The following is a 22,429-nucleotide window of genomic DNA, read 5'->3' as shown; positions in this document are numbered from 1 at the left end:
GGCCAAAAAAATGAGAGTACAAATGCACAAAATTTTCACAAGTTCTTTGCTTCGCTCTCTTTAATTAAGCCAAGAAAGATACACAAAGTTAATGGTATGAGTTAAGTTCTCATTCTATGGTTAACCACATCTGCGTGCACATCTACTTAACTGATGGTTTTACTCAGTGCCAAGAAAGATAGATCATCAAGTGGAATTATTTCTTCTTTAAACAGATCTTCCAGTGTGGCATCTGAATTGCCTCATGTGTGGTTTGGAGCGCTTGATGCTGATCAGGGTTGGGTTAACCAGCAGGCATTTGCCTGACAAACCTGCTTAGAGTGAGGTAGAAAGGTGGGCATTGTATTTTGTCCCCATTGGGCAACCAGTCTATGGGAATGAAAATGCACTTCTGAGGAAGCCATCCCTATCATTAGATTATGAATCTTCTTGTCTTCCAGGATTGGCCAGCACAATCATGCATTCATTCATTCAATTACATTTCTGCACAACCTGGTGCTTTGGGCATGATTGTTAACACTAGGGAGACGGAATGAATGAGCCAAGGTTCTCGGAATCTAATGGGAAAGACTGACATTAGAACAGACACACTACAACACAACATGAACATGGAAATAATAAAGGTACAAACAAAATGCTGTAGTAGCTCAGAGGAAGGAGTGAGTAATTTTGACTGGGAGGGAAGGTGACATTTGTGTGGGTCTTAAAGGAAATGAGTTTGCCAAATGGAGAGCGAGGAGGTAATATTCCACATAAAGGATAAACAGTAAGGGAAAGGCTCAAGAGGCCATTCCTAATCATAAAGGTGGGTGCAGGAGATGGGCGCTTGAGAATGAGGCCTGAATGATGGTTTGAGACGCAGATTTCATGGATCTCACATGTTATAATAACAAGCTTAGATGGGCTTTATCCAGAGGGACAGGGAATCCAAGTGGTAGATGACCAAAGTAATGTCATTTGGTTTTTAGGAAGGTAATTGCAGGGATACCAAAAACAGCACAGTGTAATAGTTGAGGCAACATGGATGGAAGCTGGAGGCATCATACGGAGACTGTGGCCACCAAGAGAGAAGCCAGTCCGGGCGTCTGGCCCTCTGAAGGTTCTTTCCTAGAATAGTTGGGTTAAATCAAGCAGTATTTTCTTTGTGACAAAATACACAGAAAAATTACGATAGAAATTCACAAATGACTATAAACCAGATGATTCTAAAACTACTGAATCTTGGGTCAGAAAAAAAAATCCTAAAAAAATGATGTAGGTCAGTAAACTCCAATTCCATGAGTCTTTGGGCATCTGTATCCCCAGGCTTCTCACAGGCTTAACAAATCGGAATCTCCAGGCCTAAGGCCCAGGAACCTGGATTTTTAACCAACTTCTCCAGTTAATTAAGACGGATGAGTCAAGTTTGGCAAAGGGCATCTCTAGGCCAACCCATCATATTTCTTGATGAGCAAGGATGAAGTCTTCTTTGAAAGAATATCCCAAATGCCAAAACAGCATGGTGCTTGGCACATGGTAAGGATTCAACCTTTGTCAAATCCCCAGTTACAAGCCCGTGACTAGAACGGATGTCTGCCTTGCATTCCTTCGGGACTCAGAGATTATTAGACTTGAGTTTCAAATTCCACTGCTGTCAGCACTATTGGACTTGTTCCTTACCTATTTGAGTCAAAGAAAAATTTTAAACTATTTTCCAAAGAATGTTAATCTCTCTTACATGTTCTAAAGTAGCAAAACAAGGTCTTATTGTTTTACACCGGGTAGAACGTTTGGTTCAGAAGCTACTTACCAAGATGTGGACACCTTACAAAATATGCTCTAGTGTCTGCTTCCCTCTTCTCCAATTTGATTAATTATATGTATATATACCACATTATATATTATGTGATCTTCCCAGGAAAAGCTTCTGCACTTCAGGACTTGGAGGTCTGGGACATGCTTAACAGCTTGTTAACTATAATTTCCTACAGCAATAAATTTATAGATTTATACTGGGGGGAAACGCCTAAATTTTAATGGTTGAGTAGAAAGCAAAACTTATACTATACATACATTCAATTACGGTGATAAATGAAAAATAACCCCAGCATTGTGTATTTTGACCAGTGACCTTGAGCACTATATTTGTTCAGAATATCTCCCATAGAAGCAGTTAGAAGCCCCTTTGCTTAATTTCACTGGAAATTACTTTCTGGAAGAAATAGTTCCACATTAAACTGATAATCCACTAGCATCATTCTGATTCAGGCATCTGTCATTATACCAGCAAGGTGCAATCATTCTATAAGTACAAACTAAGCGTTATATAAACCTAACAATAATTTGCGTGTTAATCTTCTACGATAAAATACTCTCAGGACTCTGCCAAGAGTCATGTGTGAGATGAATTGTGTGAAGCAAGTGTTTAAAATTCATCCGGATAAAAATCTCTGTACATTGGCAAAGACCTACTAACCGTAGCTCACTAAGCCCAGTGTCACAGTCTGGACGCAGGACTTTGTTGCAAGCTGCAGGCATTGGCCAACCCGGAAGGGTGCATGGAGGTGAAGGGGGCTGCATGGAGAAGCACTCTTCGAGTGCCAAAGCCTGTGCTTTCAATGAACAACAATAACAACAACAACATCCACAACCATAACAGCAAAACCACAAGTTCGACAAGCCCCCGTTGAGACCACTTTCTGATTCCCCAGAACTCAGACGAAAGTGTCCTCGTTTCTGTTCCCCTCCCTCCTCCGACCCCTATGACACCAGCCGACTGTGAGATACACCACTAGCTATGAGCTCATTCTGCCACCTTGTGAAGTGCTTACTTCCTTTGCTGTCCTTTTCATGCTCTGTTACACGCATACTACTGAGATTTTATTTTGCAGAAGAAGCTGTATCTTGTTGGTGAATCGGTTCAAGGGGTCAAACGCCTTTTTTGGGATTCCAGAGAAATGGCAAAGATATTTGTAGAAGGGGAAAAGTAACGTAGGGGAATCATCATCATTTTGGAGAGAGAAGGATCTGCAGTCAGCATCTATTAAGCCTCTACTGTGTGCCACACAGGGGGACATTTTATATAATTATCTCAATCCTCTCAGAAGAACAGCTCGGTGAGTAGAAAATGTTTTCTCCCATTTTATACTAGACATATAGATTAAAAGACATTGAAGGGGCTCCTGGGTGGCTCAGTCGGTTAGGCATCCGACTTCAGCTCAGGTCATGATCTTGTGGCTCATGAGTTCAAGCCCCACGTTAGGGTCTGTGCTGACAGCCCAGAGCCTGAGGCCTGCTTCGGATTCTGTGTCTCCCTCTGTCTCTGCCGCTCTCCTGCTCACACTTTGTCTCTCTCTCTCTCTCTCTCAAAAACAAATAAACATTAAAAAAAATTTAAAGATGTTGAAAAATCTGTCCATGGTTTTCATTAATACTGTGTATTCCTGGCACATTTCTTAGGGTTGACTAACCTTCGGTCATGTAGAAGTATAATGCAATTAGGTTTTGTGTCTCCCTTTCTCCTCCCCAGCCTAGGCAACCGCAAGGACAGGGATCCTCCTGCATCATTGTTGCCTCTCCAGTCCTACTCTATGGCTGGCATACAGTAAGTGCTAAAAGTCACCTCCTGGATGAATGGAAAAGCTTTATCATCTGGTGCATACCTTCTGTCTCTAAAAGAATCATATCTCCTTCATGAGTATCAAGCCATTCACACAAAAATATATCCCCTCATTGCATTTTGTGCTTCTCTTTATTTAGAGTTTCCTTAGGACCTATTTGGAAAAGAAAATGTCCAATTAAAAATAACTTGGGCTATCTCATTATTCCATTCTGTTGGGGACATATGGGCTAGATTAGCACCACCAAGCTTAAGAATGTAATAGTACACCCTCCCCATGGTATCTAAGACTTAGATTTGTTTGTGCATTTCTAACTTCCCACACATATACCTCCAGATTCTTCTTGTTTTATTAGCAGAACTCTTCAGAGTAGTTGCAAACATTTTCCTTCTTCAAATGTTATTATTGTGTCACTCAGCACTGCCAGAACAGAAAGCACTCAGATTAATTTTGCCAAACTACAAAGGTAATTTGTCATGTAAAAATATAGTTATATGGCCAGGTACTTTACAACATACTGCTAAAATACTCATCAATTAAAAAAAAAGAAAGAAAGAAAGAAAGAAAAAGAAAAAGGAAGGCAGTGTCAGAACTTTGGCAAACTGTAAGTCAGAAACTGAAAAGAACATTATTAAACACAGATTGCCATAAGTCCAAATGACTGATAAAAACATTCTTCTGATCAAGAATCACAACCTAACCATACATTTTATAAATACACTTCCCATATGCATGTGTTTTCTGCAAGCTTCAATTAAGCAACCATAGAATGATTACAAATTCACCTTTACAAGGTCCTACATGTATACAAATCAGGAAAGTAAAATAAACACGCTAACTCTTGAAACATTTAAAATTAAAATGTCTCAGATGTGACAGTTATAAAAACACAACTGAAAAAGACTATGGTTGCATAGTCTTGCAACTATAAGTTGCAAAAAACTGTCCCACAAGGGTTTTGTGATACTAACAATGTCAAAATAAGGCCAACCTTTGGAGAGTAATTTGGTGTCTTAATAAATCAAGTCTTTCCACTCATTGGTAATGAGCTCACTAGGTTTGCTCTACCAAAAAGGCAGGCTTTTCACCAGCCTGCCTCGTGTTGCAAAACCAAAGTTTTAAACACCATCATATATATATATATATATATATATATATATATATATATATACATATATATATACATATATATATATTTTTTTTTAATTTTTAAATGTTCACTCATTTTTGAGAGACAGAGAAAGATGAAGCGTGAGCAGGGGAGGGGCAGAGAGAGAGAGACAGACAGACAGAATATGAAGCAGGCTCCAGGCTCTGAGCTGTCAGCACAGAGCCTGACACGGGGCTCGAACTCAAGAACCACAAGACCATGACCTGAGCCCAAAGTCAGGTGCTTAACCAACTAAGCTGCCAGGTGCCCCAACACCATCATATATTCTACTAATGACTTGTGTTTTGCAAAAGGTAACTTGGATGACTGAAGCATAAATGCACCCAAGAAGAGAAACAGCCTTACTGCGGGGAATGTTAATGGTTTCTTCCCAAAAGATCCTCAGTGGAATCCATTTGTGATAAATTCAGTTTCTAACATTAAGCCAACCTGTCAAGGATGGGAAGCTTGGCCCTTACACAGATCTCACCATAATTACCCTTGATTCTTGAAAAGAATACTTGTATCAAAACAGAGAAAACTCACAAAAGAAGAAAATGCACCATTAAATGAAAGGAAAAATGATGTGGACACTTTACTGACACTTTACTGCTTGGGTGATAGATATCTCATGGCATTCACAAAAACCAAAGCTCCTGGAAGGCAGGACACTGTCTTAATATAAGACCTAGAACTATCCTGGCATATGACAGTCTTGCATAGGTAAATGTTATCAATTTGAATAATGTGCCTTTATGGAACTATAACACTGTATGATTATCATGGTATTTTCCCACACATTAATCTCATCTGACCCTGCACCAACCCTGTGGAACTCTGCAGAAAGGAAATTAAGTCTCCAGCAGATTAAGTAATTTGTCCAAAGTCATAATGTAGAAAGGAGTGTGCTGACATGAGAATACAGGTTTTCTTTATATAGACATATATTTTCTTTCCTCCACAACAATCTCCCTACCGCTCACTGCCCACCACAGTTAAGGTCCCAAATCACAAGGCCTACATCATAAAATTAAAGCCATCCATAACAGGAAAACTTGTATCTAATATAATGGTGGGGAGACAAGAAATGCTATTTTTTTAGTTCTAAATATTTATGTGATTGAAATAATTGTTACTATTTTTATAAAAAATCCAACTCTAATCTTTTCGGTTAGGTTGGTAAAGGAAGAAACTTATAAACTGTATCTGGAGAATTAAACATCTATGGGATAAAATGTAACGTTCATCATTTTGTGCAAAGCCAAAGGATCTCAAGGGGAACTCTATGCAGACTTACGTAGCTTTCTACTTGTTTCTGGTTCCCATCATCCAGTGAGACAATTGACTAATAGGGCTTTCTCAGACCAACTCACAGAGGCAGTTGTGAGCAATAAAATCCCGCATGTGATAATTGGAAAAGGTACAAGAAGAGGGGGAAAGGCTAGGTATGAATCAATTTCATCCCTCGGAGCCTAGACAGAATTTTCTGGAACCTCTATGTCAAATGCTTCTCCAACCTACTTCCGTAACGTTCACCTCCCTCTATCTATGAGGAGTATTAGAATTCCCTGCATTATTTCCTTCTTAAAAATACTTGAATCCAAGTTCTGGAGCAAAGTGGGAAAGGAAATTATCACAGAGGCTATTTTGACACTGGATTTTCATGAAAGTGACGCCCCTAGGCAGCTGGGGATAAGAGTGACACCAGCACATGGACCTATTTCGGGACTGATATGAGTCTAATGTTTTCCATTCAGCTCATGACCTCTGTTGACTTCAGTGGGCACTATATTTGTGAGCAGACTTTAGGAGCCACTGTCCTTGTACTCTTTGTTGAAGGGGGTTTCGATATTCCAAGGACCTAATAGCTTCTATGAACTTTGAGACCTGATATTTTTTGGTGGGTTTAAATCCAAAAGCCCTGAGGTTCTTAAAAGGTTCAGATAGAAGATTCTTTTATCTGTGTCTTGAAAGCTCTAATAAAGAGAACTGAAATATAACACATGACCTGTGAACTGAAGGGGACAGAGGAACTTTTGCCAAGTTTCCTGCACATTCCCTTAAAAGCAACCAGGGAAGAAAGTGAGAAAAACTGCTCAGCTCTAATGAGCACCTAACGGGTAGGAGGACCAGAGATTTACTTTGTGAATGCTTAAAAAAAAAAAAAAAATGGCTGAGGTCTTTAACCACTAAACTGCCAGAAAACGTGTGGCCTTATTAAGCATCAGCAGAATAACTGACCAGTGTTTGAGAATCGTGAATGTGGCCTTTTGACTTCCCAAAGTATACAAGGATATTTTCTTTGACTTTCCCTTATTACAGATCCATAAAAACGACACTGCTTTGTTCAGGAGACTCGAGACACATGGTGCTGCATGCTTCTGCAGAAACACATCCCACATTAAATTAAGTTAGAGGTGGTATTTGAAAAATAAATAAATAACGGAGTTCCAATTCACTGCAAATGGTACAGGAGGCCAGTAAGTGGGAAGCCCACAAGAGAAGGACTTCTTTTAGAAAGATGTTTTACAGGACTTTTTCTGCATCATTAACTCTTCTGGAATCCTGAATATACCATGATGAATTTCCCTAAAAAAAAGTAGCTACTGTTTAATTTTGAATCACTTCAAAGAGCCTCAGTAGAAGGAATCAAAGAAAACCAAAAAAGACCAGTAGATGTGAAATTCGCCAAGAAAGAAAGAAAAAAAAAAAAACCCATGAAGGTTCTAACAGATTTTGACCATGTACTGAAAATACCGCTGATTATTTTGCTAATACAGTGTTTTACTGTTCCATGCTACTGAAATAAGTCTCTGTATTCATCGGAACACAGGATATTTTTATTACAATATTTGTGTCATAGCTCTTTAAAAAGAACCATATTTAAAACCTTGAAAAGAATCTCTGTCTTAAAAGGGTTCTTGATGTGTAGGTGAGTGTGTGTATGTGTTTTACTATAAACAGATACTTAATTGGAGTTCACATTGCTGAAAAGAGTAAAAAGATGCTGGGAGTCATATTCCTATCCCCAACATGTAGTTCTAGAAAAAAAAAATACATAACTTTTAAAAAGCAAAGCATTTGGAAGGTGGGGAAAAGAAAGAAAGTTGGCTAGGGTATTATAATGGTTGTATAACAATAATAATAATGTCTGTAAAAATGTCTTTTGCGTAAAACCTGCCCAAGGGAAAAGAAAGAAAACCTCCTAAAAATTCCATATCCCTGAATACCACTCCATCAAAAACCATCTGGAAAATGTCAGATAATGGTATCCACCCACCTAAGAAATTCAGTAAACTTTGTCTTCAATTACCATTTAGAATAATCAACTCAAATTGAAATTTCAATTTCAAAACCCTCAGAAGACAAAGCTGGGATTAGGAATCAGATTTTAAAAGTCTCCTTAAAAGACCATCTGTTTATAGACACCCTTCTCACATCCCACCTCGCCTGTCCTTGATCTGTCCCATAAGTTCACAGCAGAAGCACAGCTGAATTTAAAGACATACACACACTGCTACCACGAAGTCTAGTTATCACATGTATGTTCTGAGCCTGTCTCAAGCTTCCCTTGTTATGTAAGCACTTAGGGGCAATAAAATTTCACTTACATCCAGCAGCATTGTGAGTCTCAAAACATTAGTCTACCTGACTGTACAATCTTTTTACTGGCAGTGGATAGCACTGGTATTTTATTTATATTGATCATACTGTCGATGCTATATGGAATAACCATTTAGTAGCCTATTAGCCTGTAACATTTTATTACTGTTGTTAAATATCATTACCCATACTGAACTCCATATTAGAAAAATCAGGCTCGGAAATCTAAATATTCCGAAAGAACTACAGAGCCTTTGGGTTTTTTCCCCCTACATAATCTGCAGAATGATGAGAAGAAAGAAAAACAATGAGTATTCACTTCTCACAGATAGAGGTCACTAATGGACTGAATTTGAACCACCATGGCAGAAACCACAAAGTTATTAAAGTAATCTAGTGAAAAATGAACTTGAATTGAAATTAAAGTAAAAATACCAAAAGGTGATTATCCAGAAAGGTCTGACCTGAATAGAAATAAAACTGCATCACCTTGACCTTTTTTGAATCTTCTAAATAGTGAGCAAAACCGAGACCCCCTCCCCCCCCCACACACACCCTTTGCTATTTTTTAACTTCAGACACTGCTCATTGCAGAAGCGGGAATTCTTCCTTGTAGGCTACAAGACCAAAGAGTCAAACTAGATCAGATGTTCACACTGAGTCTCTACAGAATAAAGCTTCTGGACGTACATACTTGAGCCTTTCTTGAAACCACAGCTTCAAACTGGGAAGATATAAGGTTGCTTCAGGGAGATATGTCTAAATCCTAAATCAAACTCTCCAGCAGGCCAGCATATAAATGTAACAGGCATCAGAGGAGGTTCAAATTAGATCCAGCGGGTCAAAGTCAAACTCGGATAAGATCACATCATCTGAAACCTAGCATAGGGGGGAGAAAAACTATGACTGCCTAGGGAACCTCAAGGCAGCCCAGCATGGTGTCATTTGGGAATCTACTTTCTTCCGTTAAAGAAGAAATTCCCCCCGGAATTTCTAAAACTGCAATGAAACTACTGAAGTGTTCAGACACGGGCATTAAGACAAACAAACAAACAAACAAACAAAACCCAGCATTCTTTCCATGCTAGGTTTGTATTTGTAATAGGTTCTGCTACACAGCTAGCCCAATTCTTTTTACGGTTTCTTGTACCTACTGGCAGAGACATTGAATAATGCTTGAAATTTCGTCTTCCAACCTCCTCCACTCACATACTGGCAATTCAACATGACAGTATGGTGTTGCACTGCCATAGATGATCATTAAAAAGTGTTAAATGGTTTAACCCTATCCTGTTTGGGGCTTTTGAGGAGGAGAGGAAGAAAAGTTATATTTGGAAGAACAATAGCATCATGGGGAACGGGCAACTTTTCATGGCATGTGTATTCCCCAAAGATGTATTCTCTTCTAATATGGTGGCCTGTCGATCTTATGAATCTGCTGCATATTGCTTAGTGATAAAAAAGAAAAAAAGTCCAGTTCTCACACTTTAAATACTGACCTAAAATTTTACGTTTATACTGCAACAACTAAATACATCCCCAGACAAACGCCAACCTGCATTCTATTACCTCAAAATGGTTGGGGGATCCTTTCACTGGAGACTTAAGAAGGTCATATCACTTAAGTCCACAGACAATATGGGTTCCTATATGGAAGCTAGCCTACATACTAGCTTTTGGCTAGGAGAAGTTAGACATAATACATTTAGCAATCAGCCTGTGAGCAAGGGGACATGCCCCAAAGCTCCCTGAGATGCTGTGTGATTTAAGAGCCTCCCAGCTGAGTGGGAAGCAATAGCTCCCATTTAGATGGGGCTTTGCATAGCAAATGCAGCATGTGAAGAAACCTAATCAGCACCTTGCACTCCCGCGTGAGCATTTACACGGATTTGCGCCTTGCACTTGATTAGCTTACTGTAAGCTTTACAAGAGATTCCTTCCACTAAAATTAATCAAAAGGTCTTGGAGACTGATTTCCATTTACAAGAGGAGTCAAGATGAGCTTCCAGGTGAATAAATAATGATCCTAATAGTGATGGTGGCAGCAGCAAAGGAGGAGATGCTTTGAAACTCAAAACTCAACAGGGGGGAAAGGGGAGGTTGGGGAGTTGGGGCTGGAATCTTTCTGTAGCTCTCTGAGGGAAAAGCAGGAGCTCTTTTCTTAGTTAGCTTAAGTAAGGCTGCTGTTCTGGGAAACGTGACCATATTCTCTCCGCTGCACACCCCCCACCCCCGCCCCAAGTGCACACACTCTAACACTCACTCCCCCCCCACACACACACACACCATGGCGCATCAGGCCACCACGGAAAAACCGGCCTCTCCGCAATACCACTACCACCCCCCAACACACACACACACACACACACACACACTACAAACACTGCAAACTCACGTCGTCAATGGTTAATGCTTTTCTTATCAGCCTGCAATAAAAATGTGACTTCTAAAGTTTTTATTTTATGACGCCAGAAGGTGAATGGAAGGAGGGAGGAAGGGAAAGATCCGAGGATGTCAAAGGGGGGAAAGGTAAAATTTTTCCCTTTCCTTGAATTTCTCTCCTCCTCCCTCCCGCGCTCTCTCTCTTTCCCCCTCTCTCTGTCTCTCTCTGTCTCTCTCTGTCTCTCTCTCTCTCTCTCTCTCACACACACACACACACACACACGCCCAGATTTGCTTTCCTGCACCAGCTAAACGGAGTGGGCGAATGGGAGTGGGCTCCTATCATCTTTAAAAGACGCTAAATAAGGCTGAGAGAGCGAGAGGGTGAAGGTGAGGGTGGGAATTAGTGCAATCCATGCATCATTCCCCCGGATTGAAGAATACTAAAAGCCCCCCAATCCACATTCTCAATTTCCAACGAGCTACGAAAAGAGGCCCCAGCTGGGGCCGAGGGTTCTCCTCCATCCCCAGGGGGAGCTTCGCCTCCCCGCACAGCTGTCCACCGGGGGCAGAGAAGCGCCGCGGGTCCCTCTAACCTGACTGTAGATCTCCCCGCGCTTGGTGCCCATCCCCGGGATCTCCAACTTCGCTTCCCTCTTACTTTCAGTCAGATCTGTCTGGCCAGCGTCAGCAAAGGCGCTGGGAAGGAGCAGAAGCCCAGCGGCCGGGCACGGAAGCAGAGGGTTGGGGGTGCGCATTACCTGCGAAGGTTCTCGAGGTCTCCTTCCAGCCCCGGTGGTAATCTCGCTCAGCGCCGCGTCCTCCCCCAGATCCAAACTTTTGCTCGGTCCTCCGGGTGGCGGAGGCGGCGACGGTGGCGGCTGCCGAAGCCCAGCCCTGTCGCCCGCAGCGTCGGGGCTCGGGGGTGCGGAGGCCGGAGCCTCAGAGCGGCGCGCGCCTCCCCGCAGCCGGCCGGAGCCCGGGCGCCCCGCTCGCCTCGCTCGCCTCGCTCGCTCTCGCCTTTCTCCCCTACGGAGCCGCGGCATCGTCTTCCCCCTTCCTCCGCCACCTCCGCCTCCAGGGTTCGGGCATGCCACTTTCTCTCGGCTCCCGCCGCCGCGGCCCCCGCCTCCGGTCCTCCTCCGCCTCCCCCTCTCCGCCTCGACCGCGCCACGAGTCCCGAAAGAAGAGGGCGAGCGGGGAAGGCAGCGGAAAGGGGCCCCGCAGCGCCGGAGCTCCGCGGAAGCGGAGGACCTCGGAGGGAGGCCCGAGAGCCGGGCGTGCGCGCCCCGGGCGCCCCGGAGCTGACCGCTCAGAGCCCCGGACCCGGACGCAGCGCGGGGCTACGCGGGGGCGGGCGCGGGGCTCGCTCCAAGTGCGGCGCCGGCCCGGGTGTGGGTCCCGAGGCTGCTCCGACCTCACTGCTGCCACGCTCGGACGCGGCCGGGCTAATGTAGACGCCGCGGCCCCCACCCCCACCCCTCCTGACACCCCCGGGAGATGTTTACAGTAATGAATTCGCGGGATCGCCTCCGCCGCTCCCGCGCTCCTCCTCTCCCTCCGTCCCCCGCGCTCTGGCGCGCTCCCCTCCTCGAGTCCTCTTTCTCTGCCCCCCTCCTTTACTCCCTCCCTTTCGGAGTCCCTCCCACATTTCTGGTTTAAAGAATGCTTGGGAGGCGCGGCTGCAACCCTAAGCTTTCCAAGAGGCAAAGTCGCACTCGGCTTTTAACCCTCTCCTCCCTGAAGAGAGTTGCAGGGTGTCTGGGCCAGCACCATGGATGCCACCCGGACCGAGCACGCCTTCTCCTCTCTCCCTAGCCTGCACCCCCTCCCACCCCCCAACTCTCAGGGATAATGCCACCGTCTGAGCGCTGAAAGTCGATTCCCCCCCCCCCCCACCACCACCACCCTCGCCCGCCTGCGATGTACTTGCAAGGCAGAGGATCTATTACTTAGACTCGGAGAAATGATCGAAACGTGAGATTAGAGGGTAAAAATATAAGAAGTCTCACAACCAAGATGGCGTTATTTCAAATGAAGGCAACCCTGGTGATTTGCGCCCCCACCCCCATCCCATCCCCCGTTAATTCCCAGATCCCGGACCTTATCAAATAACTTTAATTGGAAAAATAATCCGAAGTTTAACATGATTATTTTGAACACCTATTTTCTCCCTTCACTCTGGCTGCTGGGAAAAAGGGGTGTTCACTTTCCCCGTAGATTACCACGGACAACTAAATTCAGCCTCAAAGGTTCAGAAAAAAGACTTGACAGCAAAAAGAGCCTGATTTGTATACAGGCGACGTTTCCACTTAGCAATCTCTCTGCAAAGGTTAAAGAGTAATGTAAGAAAACCAGGTGCACGTCTCTTTCTTGGAAAACATATTTTAAAAGGTTCTGGTTTTCTGCTCTCGTTTCATCGTCGCTCCTCCTGGCTCCAGTAAGTTGCTGTCATGTTTTAACAAGTCTGTAGAGAGGCTGAATGCGAACAGAAGAGGGAGAGCGAGCTCGCGCCAAGCGTGGGGTTGCGCGGAGAGGTGCCGTCGGTGGGGCCACGCGAGAAGCAAACAGCAAGCTTGAAACTAGCGCAGGACCAACTCCCTGGGGATCCACGGGCTGTCGCGGACCGCGAGTGGGGCAGGGGCGGTGGCCGCGACGGGCTCGGGAGGATTTCCCCGTCCTCAGTTCAAAGCCTGAGTCACTTGGCACCACTTTCCCAATTGTTTCCATTTCCTTCTCATCCCTGTTGTGTCTACCGCCTTCACGTATCTGAGTGCCTTAGCCGTGTTAAGACGACTTAGAGAGACGCCCCATTTGCCTCCTAAGCACAAGCCACGCACGGATCCACCCAGACGCACGCCCGAGACGCACGCTGGCACACGCGCTCACACGCGCGCACACACACACGCACACACGACCTGGGTTTGTGCCCGCGGGTCGCTGCTCCTGTTGCATTATGCAAAGTGGTCAGGAAAATACTTTGATTCACATCTACATAACCGCTCCTCTCCCCAGACTCAGTGTGTGACTAACAAATATCCACGGGAGGAGGGGGCACGGCTGGGGGAGTTAACTGGACTAGGACAGACTGAATGCCATCTTGCTGGGAGGTTCCAGGACCAAGGCGCCAGCGAGGACAGCCGTGGTGGCCTCCACCTCCACCAGCAGCTGCCGCTGGCTGGAGCCCCATGCGATCCAGGAGTTTCCCGGGCATCCAGTAAGAGTCCAGTCGGCCCCAATCACCCTGCTCCCCGATTCTTAATGTCCCCGGTTAATGCCCCGACCTCAACTGGCAACCTTGATCTTGGGCCTGATTAGAAATGAGAAGTGGCCGCGCCGGCGCTGAAGGCACGGAGCCGAGCCCGACACTGGTCAGCGCGGCGGAGGGATCTTCCCAGGCTGCGCAGGACCCGCGCGGGGACACGGTGGCAGCTGGCGAGGCTCTGCTCCCGCCCTCCTCGCCGCCGCCTGGCCCCCGCACTTAGCGCCAGGGGGTGCTGGGTGGCGTGTTCCGCCGGCTCTCCGCGTCCCACGCTCGCGGCTCAGAGAACGCAACCCGGGTTCAGCCTGGTGTGCTCCCTGAGCCTTCACCGCCCCCACTGGCGCGCCAGGAAGACGCGCTGGCCGAGCTCAGAGCTGGGCCACCAAAGAGCAGCAGAGCTGGAGAAAGACTTGGTTTTGGAAGAAAGTAACCTTCTCCCCAAGTCGAAGGGAAATGCACCTCGAAGGGAAAGGCACCTCCTCCGCGTGCGTTTAGCCAGGAATCAGTCCCGGGTTTCGGGCAGGAGGCGGGCTACCGCTTTGGATGCAGCCGCTCGATAAACAGCGGTGACATTATCAGCAGATGGAGCGGGCGCGGGGGTGGCGGAGTAGGGGGTGTTACTCCTAGAAGTTAGCGTATTCATTCGGGGGAAGTGAGAAGCTGAATTCCAGCAAGCTTAATGGCTGGAGAACCCCCAATTGGGGATGGATCTTCCTAGCAAACTAGCAAATTTGCGTTTGACCCAGAGCTCAGTTACAAAACTCTTTGAAGGAGGTGAATTCTACCTGCAAATAGACCTCCGTAAAGTCGGGGGAGAGTTAAGCAGCCTGTGCTCTCTCTGGAGGAAAAAAAAAAAAAAATCCCATCCCGATGACCACCCCTGCGCTGGTTCAAAAAATACACGTATCTCCCACCCCACCCCCCCCCCCCAGCCGCTTAGCAGCAGCCCTGGAAGTTGCTGGAAACTCCACCTGGCACCTCTGTCCCTTTACCTGGCCTCCGTGTCTCCTCGCAGAGGGCTCATCCGAATCCGACAGGGTCGGGGAGGTGGAAAGGGAAGAAGCTGGCGCGGCAGCAGCGGGGCTCCCGGGGCATGGTATTGTTTTAGGGGTCACCGCCAAGGTCCCTCCTGCCCATCGTTGAGAACGGCCAACCTGATCCCTGCTCGGGGTGGACACCGCGGCGGGCGCGGAGCGGCCGCCTCGCAGCTGCTTCGCACCCGGAACCGAGGGCTCGAGACGCACCCCGGGCGGAAGCAGCGCAGCGCCTTGGCGCGGGGATTGCGGCCGCCGCCGATACCTCCAGGCGCTTGTTCTTCTGCGGCGACAATGGAAGATGCCCAACTCACAAGTGACAGCGACAGGTTTCGTCCGTACAACTAACTACAAGGTACCCAGCCTGAGACCGGAGGCTGCGTCCCCCCTCCCCCTCCTCTCCCTCCTACTGGGGAGGGAACTAATTTAACCCTGTGTGCGCCCTGCGCTCCCTGGAGAAGCTGGAATCGACTTGGAAACCGCAGGCGGCGGCTCGCGGGGCCAGAGCTTTGTTCACGTGCGTTTCCAGCGGGCACTCGCGTGGCAAGACGCCAGTGGCAGGCTTCCAGCGCCCGGCCCCGGCATGGGAAGGAGCCCTAGCGTTTCATCCGGACCAGACCCAGCCCTCGGAATCTATTTTTTGCCTCCAGTTACCAGATGTATTGAAGTTGCCAGCAAAGTTGGGTTTTATTCCTCTGTTTCTTCCTCCCTCCCTCCCGCGCCCCCGCCCCCCGCCGCATTATTTCCTTTCCTAGCGGCGCTTTGAAGATGTGGAACTCGCCGCTCATTCTAATTCTAGCTTATAACTGTTCTTGCGTGTGCGAGACGAATGGTGGAGGGTCCCCACCCACCCACGCGAAATCCAAATGAAAACGCAGGGAGAGCTGTCTCCCACCCACTCACCCAGTGTCAGCCACAGCAGACGACCACATATTCAAATAAGACCAAGACACGGGAGGATGGGGTAGGGGGCGGGTTTGAGGGAGTTTAAGATGTGAATGGGCTGATGGAAAGGAGAGCGCGCGCCTTAGGACGGAATAAACAAGGGAAACAGACAAGAAAGATGATGTAGAAAATATATCTGCGTACCAACATTGAGAAAAGTAGGACAGCTGTAAGTGCCTAGATTCGGATTGACAATATTTCCTGGGCTCCTGTGGAAGCAGAATGAATGAATGAATGAATGAATGAATGAATGAATTCTTAAAAAATAAGGGAGAGAGAGAGATAGAATACAGGAGGCTCAGCCTTGGCCACCCAGATGCTTTTCGTTTTGTAAGCATCTTTGTCTAAGTGTTCCGGACTCCCAAGAAGTTAACTGGAGTTGGAAGTAAGTCATCTCCTGGAGGGGGAATGGAAGTCTAGACAAGAGAAACTGACAGCCAGCCGCCTCCGCTGTCACCGTCACACCCAAATGAGCCAGAACGTCACCCACGGCGCAAACTCAGACAACTTTCAACAGATTCCCTTTTTCTGCATCTCCATTCTGGACGAAAGAAAGAAAGAAAGAAAGAAAGAAAGAAAGAAAGAAAAAGAAAAAGTTCTTTAAAAATCACTTAGAGGGTAACACGTGGTTCTTGCGAAAACGGAGTTATTTTTAAAAGAAAAAAAAAGTGTCTCTCCACAGGATGGATGTTCTAAGTTTTCTCTGCACCCTCCCGAAGCCAATGGGAATCTGTAATAGCCATTCCAAACGCCTCCGGAGAGAGGCCGACCCAGGGAGGAAATGGGAACAGTTTCCAGCCGGCTTGGTGCAGAATTTCGCTGTAAATCCTTTCAGTTTGCCAAGGGGGCAGCAAAGCCTAGGGAGAGCTTGTCAAGCGGCAGAATCCACAGGGAAGACCACATTTGAGCACAAATAACTCATCTACCTGCTTTCAAATACTCATCTTGGTGTTCATAAGTGTACAGGAGTATCCACATAAGGTTCTGTCTCTGAAACCTTAATCTGAGATAACAGTATAATTATTTCACCTTTAAGAATACGTTTTGGTTTAAAAGAAGAGGGAACTCTGCACAGGTTTTACCTTGTCATTTGTGCTGGTAGAAAATGAGGAAGACTGAAAATGTGAGACAAGGTAGCTGCCGATGTACAGAATTTGTATTATAGATTATCGCTGTTTGTAAGTTATAAGGAAATAGGGATGCCTGGTGGTTCAGTCAGTTAAGCCCCCGACTCAAGGGTTTGAGAGGTCAAGGCCTGCACCCAGCTCTGTGCTGACAGCTGGGAGCCTGTAGCCTCTTTAGGATTCTGTGTCCCCTCACCTCTGCCCCTCACCCAGTAGCACTGTCCCTCTCTCTCTCATAAATAAACCCTAAAAAATAAAAACTAAATAAATGATAAGGAAATAATATCATCTGGATGTGCTCCTTACTAAAGACTATTGATGTGACGATTGTAATCGGGGCGAGGAAAATTAAGTACAAAAAAAATATCACATCCAATGTATGAACAGATAAGTGCAACGAGTTTCTTAACCACGTGACCCCTACATCAGCTTTAGAAATATGTGCTGCATAGGGCGCCTGGGTGGCGCAGTCGGTTAAGCGTCCGACTTCAGCCAGGTCACTATCTCGCGGTCCATGAGTTCGAGCCCCGCGTCAGGCTCTGGGCTGATGGCTCAGAGCCTGGAGCCTGTTTTGGATTCTGTGTCTCCCTCTCTCTCTGCCCCTCCCCCGTTCATGCTCTGTCTCTCTCTGTCCCAAAAATAAATAAACGTTGAAAAAAAAAAAAAAAAAAAGAAGTATGTGCTGCTGGAGCCAGAGGAAGGAAAAAAGTAGTCAAAGTGGTTCGGGGGCTCCAGAGTGTAATAAGTTAGCAGCCTCACAAAACCGGGATTTTGAGGTCACTTTATTTTTATTAAGAAACTATCACTAATATAAAAGGGTACAAGAGTAGAGAAAGAAAAAGCACATCTGTGAAAGTCAAAAAAAAAAAAATCAGCTCATTCCTTATTGTTTGGACTTTGATCCTCAGTGGGGTTTTTACCTCAATTGAAATTTGACTGCCATTTCAAATCTTTTAGGTCACCCTCCATTTATTTGTACACACCCCCATCTACACACGCACGTGTACTTTGGCCTGTGTTTCTAATACTTTGAGGAAGTAAAGCTAACACAGGATTTGCATTTCTAAGACCATGGTTTAAGCCCAAGGCACTGAAAATTTTGATATCGGGTAAGCTCGGCTCTGAGCCACTGTTTACTCGTTAATAAAATGGCCATAAAAATACCTGTTCTACCAGACTCGCTGTATGGTCACAGTATGAGTCGGTGCATGTGAAAATGCTTTAGAAAGTTCAGCTGTTATTCAGTTGTTGCCAACAATATTATCATTACATCACACGGTCCCAGCCTTCAAAACATTGGAAAGTTACATCAACCTGAACAGTTTCCTCTAATGTTATCATCTTACATTACCCTGGAACGGTTATCAAAACAAAGGAGGTAACAGATCCCATCTAGGATACCACATAGCCTTAGTCATCGTATCTCCTGTTCTGTGTGACAATTCCTCCATTTTTCCTTGTTTTTGATGACCGTGGGAGTTTTGAAGAATAATGGCAGGGTATTTTGTCTCTCAGTTCAGGTTTGTCTGATTTAACTCTAGTTCTGGGTTCAGGGAAAGAAAAATACCAGGGAGGTGGACTATTGTTCTCATCTTATCGTAGCAGGTGGTGCGTGATATCAGCATGACGTCACTCATGATAACATCATCACTCTCTAATGTATCGTGTGCAAGGTTTCTCCACCATACAAACTATTTGTCCTTTTCCATACTCTGTGCTTTGGAAGTGAGTCACAAGTCCTGCTGACCTTCATGAATTTAGAATTTTTAAAAGCACAAAATAAGCATTTAGTGCAATTCATAAACACCCCAGCTATTGAGTTCACCCAGGAATAATCTCTCAGGAAATTCCTCCTGTATTATCTACATCCTCAGGAAAGTGTTCAACTATCTCTTCTTGGCTATGTATTTTAAACCCATCTTCAACTATTCCAGGGCTTATAGTCCCCAAACCCAGTCCCCAAATCCTGTTCTTTTCTGAAATGTCTCTTACCTTCTTGCTTCTCATTGCCACAGCTGGTTGGTGAATTCCAACTTTCCTACAAAATGATGGCATCCGTGACCTCTTATCCCTCCTTTCCATTCATGGTTTTCTGACAGTATGATGTTCATTTCATTATCCCTCCAAGGGACAATAGCAAACAACAAGTTTGTCTATACATTAGTCTAAATGTCTAGTTTCATTAGTCTAATTACGCAAAGAATTTAGTTGCTGTTACATTTCTATTATTCGGGTAAACACTTGAAACATGCTTGCTGACATCAAGGATAAGCTTCTGTAGCAGGTAGAGCAAAAGCTGATCTTTTTTTTCTAAGATGAGAGCCACTGTAAAGAAATCCATGGTTAACACACTGTGGATAGGTAACTTTTCATTTCTCTCACAGGTATAAAACACACGGAAGCATTTTTTGTGAGTTTGGCTTGATTCATGTGAATCTGTGACACTAAAACGCATACTCTTCTGGTTATGAAACAGCACAATACAGTTCACGGTTCACCCATTTATCCAACAAACATTTGTAGAAAACACAAAACATGTAGCAAAACTTTGATGAATAGATTTAGTCTCTATTCTGTCAAAACTTCAGTGCATTGGAGATACACTGACAAATAATTACACACCCATTAGGTAAATAAAACAACTCAGGTATATGCAAAGGACCTCAGTGCACTGAAACAGAGTCTCTGTAGAGAGAAGGCCTGTTGATAATGTACTGATTTTATATGAACTTTGCATCATTATTTTCACTTCCAGCCTTCTGCATACCACAACCCCAGGTACCAGCTGGAGTCTCCTGTCTCTTGGACATCCCTTTGGGCCAAGAACTAAAAAATCAGTGTAGAAGTAATTGCTTGAATATCCATTTCCCCTAAGCCTTGGTTTCTTTGCCTCTCCATGGAGGTTACAAGACGATTATGCGTGAACACAAACAGAAGGTACATACTGACAGGAAACAAAAGCACGTTAAACCATGGAGATTTCCTTGTACATAAACCTGCCATTTGTTAAGTGGTTGCTCCTCGAATCCAAAGGGAAGCTGGCAAAAACTCGAAGCAAACCTTCTCCAACAGCACTGGGGAAGAATAAGTGAGGGAAATGCCTTTTTAAAAAGGGTATACAGTTGGTATAAAGATGTAAGCCATTTCATGAAGAGATGGAAAATCTACCCAGAGATTTATTCAAACCTGGACGCTACAACTGTAGACAATGTTACTGAGCCTTCTGTATCTGACTACAATTCTGATGAAGAAGAAAGCACCGTTTTATTTTTTTTTTAATTTTTTAACGTTTATTTATTATTGACAGACAGAGAGAGACAGAACATGAGCAGGGGAGGGGCAGAGAGAGAGGGAGACACAGAATCCGAAGCAGGCTCCAGGCTCCAAGCTGTCAGCACAGAGCCCAACACGGGGCTTGAATTCACAAACCTCGAGATCATGACCTGAGCTGAAGTCGGACGCTTCACCGACTGAGCTGCCCAGGCACCCCAGAAAGCACCATTTTAATCTGAGAAAACATACTTAAATCAATGAGTATAAAATATTCTGAATTATAATATATATAATATATATAATAAATATATATAACTTCCCACTGTGTGCTCAAGTATTCACACACACAGACACACACACACACACACACACACACACACACTTCCCACTGTCTACTGATATATTAGAAAACTAAAATTACATTCTTTAGAAGGTCAGAGATAGTTTTGAAGCCTGACTCTTATTGTTATAAGAATAAACACTACATCAGTTAAGCTATGTGTAGTGGCAGGAGGTCTGAACTTGGACTTGGATGATGATACTTCAAGTATCTACTGCTTTATCAGGGAAACCACTTAACTGCCCAAAGTCTCAGTTTCTCTTTTCTCCAATAAGGAAAAGCAAAACTATCTTCTAGGGTCAATTAATAAGCAGTAAGTGAAGTGGGTTATCTAGAAGCTGAAAATAAGAAGCTCAAAATAAACTGTTATTGGGGCACCTGGGTGGCTCAGTCGGCTAAGCATGCAACTCTTGGTTCGGCTCAGGTCACGATCCCATGGTTTGTGACTTGGAGCCCCACGCTGTGGATGCTGCTTGGGATTCTCTCTCTCTCGCTCTCTCTTCCCCTCCCCCACTCATGCTGGCTCGAGCTCTCTCTCTCTCAAAATAAACTTAAAGAAATAAGCTATTATAATATATGTAATTACTGTGTTTTACATAACATAATTTAATGGGAGAACTATTTTACTTTGTATAATCTTAAGATATGGGTTTCACTTGTATTGCCATTTCTGGCTTTTCTGGTAACCTGTTTTACACAAAGTTTCAGAGCTTCAAAGATACAGAGTTGCTTGATCCCTGTAAAGTTGCTCCAAACAATACTTTCAGGTACGAGTCCTTCAACCAACTTTTGAATGACCTAAACGATAAAGTCCCACAACATAGGGAATTCTTAGTTGTCTTCTCACTGTATCATTGAAAATTCCACAAAAATTGCGGTTGGCCAATTTCCTTTTGTGCTTCTCCCACTTAGCTGATAGAAATAACTACAGTTTTCCAAGTGATTCTTTAATTTTTTTTTAATTTTATTGTTACGTTATTTTCATGCTTGATTTGGTCATCTCATTTGCTTCCTTAGTTGGCATAATTTGGATTTCATGTTTCCCCTTGAAACGTTTTTGAAAAATTAACTTCTTACTAAAACTTGATAATAAAAATATTAAGGAGGAAGTTGCTCACAGAGAGTGTCTCTTTCTCTGTCACTCTGCCTCGCCTTTGAAAGTTTCCATTTGTACCATATTTTGTTGACACACCTGAAAGTCATATACTATGAATATGAACTTATTAGCATTTGAATTTTACTCTTTCATCAAGGGCAGGAATTAAATTATTCTTCCTAAACACTGAGGGGCCATTGTGGATCAAAGTCTGGTTTATAGGTCGGTAAAGGCCATGATGTTCTTTTCCCTGAAGAAGGCATTAAAAACTTGATTTTGAAAGGCTTTCCCATTTTCCTTGGTGTTCTGAAGAGATATCTAAGGAGTTTCAAACATAATATGAAACTGTGGAAATATCTGAATCATTCTGTTCTTGGATTCTGTGTTTATTTTTATTTCTAGGAATTCTGCTGCATTTCCACATTTATATAGTATAGTTTCCTGTTCTTTTCACTTCAGTGCTTTGTAAATGGAATCATGTTCAATTATTAAGTGCAGCAGATACAAGAATATGGGTTACAGATCAAAGTGAGTAGAGAAACAAGATGAACGTTATTTATCATTATCGTTTATTTTATTTTTGTTTTATTTATTTTATTTTATCTTATTTTAGAGACAGAG

General features: G+C 44.4%; 1 protein-coding gene and 1 long non-coding RNA gene across 3 annotated transcripts in view; one reads left to right on the top strand and one right to left on the bottom strand.

Moving 5' to 3' along the window:
* LOC123584174 overlaps window positions 1-14,667 on the top strand; it is a 29,611-nt gene extending 14,944 nt beyond the window's left edge. The window contains exons 3-4 of the long non-coding RNA XR_006705212.1: window positions 2,398-2,402; window positions 14,657-14,667. This is a non-coding gene — a long non-coding RNA (uncharacterized LOC123584174). The remainder of the gene's footprint in view (window positions 1-2,397; window positions 2,403-14,656) is intronic.
* Window positions 1-16,563, bottom strand: part of FLRT2 (fibronectin leucine rich transmembrane protein 2) — a 103,213-nt gene extending 86,650 nt beyond the window's left edge. Inside the window, exon 1 of one of the 2 annotated variants that reach the window (XM_045451776.1) lies at window positions 14,989-16,563. The gene's annotated coding sequence lies outside the window, so the exon portion shown is untranslated. Of the gene's footprint in view, window positions 1-11,495; window positions 12,371-14,988 lie in introns of those variants that run through there. The other variant, XM_045451775.1, reaches the window with a different exon arrangement.
* Window positions 16,564-22,429: the final 5,866 nt, after the last annotated feature.

Source organism: Leopardus geoffroyi, chromosome B3 (assembly GCF_018350155.1).
Source record: "Leopardus geoffroyi isolate Oge1 chromosome B3, O.geoffroyi_Oge1_pat1.0, whole genome shotgun sequence".
In the NCBI taxonomy this organism is placed as follows: domain Eukaryota; kingdom Metazoa; phylum Chordata; class Mammalia; order Carnivora; family Felidae; genus Leopardus; species Leopardus geoffroyi.
Note: the sequence above shows the minus strand (reverse complement) of the source record. Positions and strands in the feature narration are given on the sequence as shown.